Here is a 5,975-nt window from a genome sequence, read left to right as displayed (position 1 = left end):
TTCTTATTATTATTTCTTATTTTGATTATTATTATTATATTATTATTATTATTATTATTATTATTATTATTTTTTATTATTATTATTATATTATTTATTATTATTATTATTATTATTATTATATGATGATTATTATTTCTTATATGATTATTATTATTATTATGATATATTATTAGATTATTAAAGAATTATTATATTATTATTATTATTTTTATTATTTATTTTATGATTATTATATTATTATTATTATTATTATTATTATTATTATTATTATTATTCTTATTATTAGTATTATTATTATTATTATTATTATTCTTATTATTAGTATTATTATTATTCTTATTCTTATAGTATATTATTCTTATTATTATTATTATTATTATATTATTATTATTATTATTATATATTAATTATATTATTATATTATTATTATATTATTATTATTATTATTATTATTATTATATATTATTATTATTATTATTATTATTATTATTAGTATTATGTTATTATTAGTATAGTATTATTATTATGATTATTTATTATTATTATTATTATTATTATTATATTATTATATTATTATATTATATGATTATTATATTTTATTATATTATTCTGATTATTCTTGTGCTTCTGATTCTGATATTTACTTATGATTATTATTATTTTATTATTTTATTATTATTACTTATTATTATCATATTATATTATATTATTCTTATTATTATTCTTATTATTATCTATTATATTTATTATTATTATTATTATTCTTAATAATTTGTCGGTGCGAGTTTCACCAAATGAAAAAATTCGGTTGAATATGAAAAACTCTATCCAATTTGGGCTGATATTACACATATTTTGAACAATACCCGTAAAATTGGATGAAGAAGTATATCGAAGGTATATAAAAATCTGAACCGATTTCTATTACATTGGCAGCGGTATTTTCGAGCTGCATCTGATGTCCAATATAAAATATCATTGTTGTGGAGTGCATATTACGCATGTAAGGGACTTTAACACCAAATCGGATGAAAAATATATATGGGAGAAAAAGCTATATCTAAACCGATATTTACTAAAATTTGAAGTTCTTGCTTTTAGGCTGAATTCCGCCGGAAGCGCAAAAATTCAGTCCATTTGGGGGGATATTGGCCTTTTGTTGCACAATAAACCTGGAATTGGATCAAGATATATATGGGAGTTACATCCAAATCTGAACCGATCTTTCTGAGCTGTATCTGATATCTGGAACCAAAGATTATTGTTGTGGATTGCATATTACGCATGTTAGGGACTTTAAACCCCAAATCTGATGAAACATATATATGGGAGCTATAGATATATCTGAACCGATTTTGATATACTTGTATATTCTTGTTTCTAGACTGAATTCGGACGGATGTGTATGTGGGGTAGGATATAAAAAAGAAGATGTTATTTAGAATGCTTATGACTCAAGGAGGAAGGATTTCGGCAATTCTCTCAGAATCAGAATGGTATTTTTGTAAAAAGAAAAAAATCTAGAAAAAATTATGAATATTTTTCTGTAATATATTGTGATAATTTTTGTTTTTGCCATATTTTTTATGGCATGAGAATTTACACACAATACAACATGAGTTGTATATTTGCAAGTATTAGACGTAGGGTTTAAAATAGACCAAGAACCTAACAATTGTCTAGATATGGTAATCGCTCTACAGTTTTTAACTAAAACCCAATAGTCATGAACGATCATATTAGGTAAGTGTTAAAGACAACACTGAAACCACTGAAAAAATACCAAAATTAACAATTCATAAATACATCTGATCTTTAAATTTCGTTGACGAATATAGCCTAATATTGGAAATACAGGAAATAATATGGAGGAATCTAAAATTTTTAAATACCCAATAACACGACATAGGGCGTAGTAGTTTCGGTCAAGAGCCAAGATAAATCTGTTGCATTATTTGAAGAATAAAATGAAAATAAAACGTTCAATATGCATGGACAGAAAATTTTTAATGTTGTTTGTTTTAAAATATGGCTAAAAACTCATTTTTTAAACGGATCGTATCAAAAATTCCTTCGCAGAGGTGTTCTACGCCCTGACAACCAAGTGTAAGCGAAATACATTGATAAGATAATGTTGGAAAGACATCATATACTCGAAACACTTTTCTCTACACCTTCCAACTTCTCATTCTGATTTAGTTCCATTAATATGCAATACATAACGTATTCCCTCAAAATAATACAATTTCAGTTTTTTTAGTCAACAGTAACCCACCACCACGTGCTTTCATTAGGAGGTCAAACTGTAACACAGTTTCTCACATCTCTACAAAAAAAATCAATGAATATTCAATGATTTTGAAATAATTACTGATAATGCCAAACTTCTTATTAAAATCTGTAATAGCGTGCCAGTTATAATGGTAAGTATTTCCATCTTTGATTATTTAATAGCTGCTGACTGGAAGAGCAATATGCAAATGGGATAAATTAAAAAATTAAATTTTAATACAACAATTTCTTGCAACCAACTAACCACACAAATTATGCTGATGTCACTTGATTTCTCGGTTCACTTTGTTCCGTTGAATTATCTATGCCGTCATTAAGAATGTTGACAGCAAATTTAAATCAAATTCATTATTAATGGTGATGATGAAGACGGAACACGACACTAGATTGAGCTAGATTCTAGAGTCGGTTGGCAAAAATTTCGTTCATCCGTCCGAAACGAAATGAAGTGACAGAAACGAACGAAACAAATGCCGGAAATAACCCCAAAGTTGTCATGTGCTATGAAATTTGTGTGTGTGTGCGTGTTTTTTTTTCTCATCTAACATTGGGTTAGTTCGAATCGGGTGTTAGAGGTTTACTAGGGGTAAATTCAAAAGATATATTGTTGTTTATGCTAAAACTATGCTGATGTGGCTAATTGTCAGCATAGCCACATCAGCATGGGCTTATCATAGCCCTTTGAATTGCTTTGCCATGTTTATACTGTAATCCATTTGATATTGGGTATATTAAATATTTCATTCTAAAATATCAAATATTTGTCATCAGCATAAAATTGTATATCGATATAGCGATGTCTATCTAACGGCTCGTCTTTTGAAATCAGGGTAGGGGTTAGACTTTTCCAGATAAATGAATGAAATTCGGTATAGCTAATTGTGGTACTCCCACGAGTATGATGTCTGGAAATAAAAATGTGGTAATTCGGTCCCAACTTCAGGCTGCCACTCGTCCGACAGCTTTTACAATTATTCCAGTGACAGTCCATTATATTGTTTACAAGCGTACAAAAGCATTTTGGTGAGAATTTTCCAGAAAAAATATTATTCGTGAGGAAATTCAAGCGTGATAGTGTGATTTCTTTATATTTGGCTGGAAAACCACAAGTGGCTATCGTTAGAGCACTCCAGCATTTAAATGTAAATAAATCTTTTGTGACGGACGGAAGAAAGCAGCAACATCAGCAGAAATGGTTCAAAATAGCTTGTGAGTTGAACATATCGCAATATTCCATTCGCCAAATATTGAAAAATGAGCTCGGGGTAAAGCCATTAAAATTCCAAAAAGTGCAAGAACTTTCACCACAATAGAAAGAAAATAGACTCAAAAGAGCTAACGAGTTGCTTCGCTTGGCCGAAAGTGATGAACTGCCGAATTTGTTTTTCTCCGATGAGAAAACATTCGTTGTTCAGCAATTTTAAAACAAACAAAATGATCGTGTTTCCTTGCCAAAGAGGTCAGCTGAAAATGTGCACCTTTGGTTGGCCACCAGAACTAAAGCGCCGGCTATGGTGATAGTGTGGAACGCCATTACAGCCGATGGTCGCTCTGGGTGTATTTAAGCCTTGGGCTCGCAAACATTTTGGCCTCAGACCTTGGACATTCCAACAAGACTCAGCACGCGCAGCCCAAAAATGGTTACAAAATGAGGTTTCTCGCTTCATTTCCAGCGCACAATGGCCACCAAAATCTCCTGGTACAATCCGTTAGACTATTGTGTCTGTAGTACTTTGGAAAGCAAGGTTGACACTAAACAATACCAAAGTGTTGAACACCTCAAGCAAGCGATTCGCCGGGAATGGGCCAAAATACCGCAGACTAACGTTCGGGCAGCGTGTGACGGTGTGACCAATTCGAACACATTCAAACTTATTTTGAAATTTGATGCTATTTCCGAAATTTTTTGCTTAATTTAATACAATTTAAAAAAAATGTAAAAATTATGGCATTTGACTTTGTTGCGGTTTTTTATCTCACCCTGTGTTCTTGATCAGCATAAAATTCTATGTAGATTTAAAGATAAAAATCCGTCCGTCTGTGGAAATCACACCAGCTTTCGTCTGCAGGACTTTTAGTATTGACATTGGGCTATAGAGGTCTACGATTAGTTATAGCCTCAATATAACTGTACCTCCCTATATTCGGTATTTTGATGATTTTACCGACATTATTCACCGAAATTGTTTCAACTTTGGTATTTGAAGTTCGAAATGGATACTACATCCTATGACAGAAAATTGTCTGTACAGGTCCAGGTCTTCGTATAGCCCTATATGAATGTATTTTGATGATTTTAATGACATTATTCACCGGAATTAATGACATTCTATGATACATAGGTCCACGATATCGTATAGACCCCACATATCGGTATTTCCTTATATAGAGTATTTTTATGTTTAAGCGACATTATTCTCCGGAATTGTTTCAAGTTTCGGTATTTGAATATTGTAATGACCTATGACACAACTTGCCTATGCAGGTCCACGTCTTTGTTCAGGTCATTCCTTAACTCCCTATATTGTGGTCCGGCCGAACTTACTGCTTTTTTACTTGTTTGATATAGCTCCCATATGACAGTACCTCCAGACAGACGGACGGGCATGTCTAAGTCGTTGAGAATCTTATCGAGGAGTTATAAACGGAATGACAAGATTGCCAACCGGCCCGTTTGTGACGGAGTTACCAGAAGAAAACCAGTAAAGAAAGTCTTAAAGTCGGACACCACCTTGAACATTTACTACATTTAGGTTAGGTTAGGTTAAAGGATGCGTGGTTGTAAGAAATACAACCACTCCACTCGGAGACCTTTTGGTCCATTGTGTTCATCCTAATTAGGAAAATATATGAGTAGACTAGAGAAAAGAAATGAATACCTTGAAATGAGAATAGAGAGTTTAGTAGGTTTATGTCCACGGTTTGTTAACGCATCGTCTTTAGCCATTTTAGTCGTCTGGCTAACTGAAGGATGGCTGCGGGCTCAGTGTCGGAGAGGGAGGACATTTAGTAACATGAAATCGGATAAAGATGTATATGGTAGCTATATCCAAATATGAACCGATCTCGACAACATTTGGCAATCTTATTTCTGAGCTGTATTTGATATATATCTCCCGAATATCGTCACTTCGAAGTGAATATTGCGGCTGTGCAGGACAAATTCAACAAATCGGATGAACAATATGTATAGGAACTATAGGTATATCGGAACCGATTTACAACAAATTTGACATAAAAGGCAAATCGCACGAAGATATATATGGGAGATATATCCAATCTGAACAGATCTCCATAAAATTAAGCAAAAATATTTCTGAATTGTAATTTGATATATTTTCCCAAATATTGTTGTTACAGAGCGCATATTACGGCGGAGGACAAAAATAACAAATCGGATCAATAATATATATGGAAGCTATTGCTATATATAAACCGATTTCGATCAAATTAAGCATACTTATTTCCTGGTCGTATGTGCAAAATTCCATATTATTTGGGTTGTTATTACACGTTTGGAGCACAATGAAATGCAAATCGAACTAGTATATATATGGGAGCTATATCAAAATTTTGACCGATTATCTCCACTTTCAGTAGGGTTCGTCCTTGGGCCAAACAAATGATTTGTGCAAAATGTCATTTGGTTGGACAATAAATGCGACTTGTACTTTGTTTAC

Source organism: Musca domestica, unplaced genomic scaffold, assembly GCF_030504385.1.
Source record: "Musca domestica strain aabys unplaced genomic scaffold, Musca_domestica.polishedcontigs.V.1.1 10, whole genome shotgun sequence".
Classification (NCBI taxonomy): domain Eukaryota; kingdom Metazoa; phylum Arthropoda; class Insecta; order Diptera; family Muscidae; genus Musca; species Musca domestica.
Note: the sequence above shows the minus strand (reverse complement) of the source record.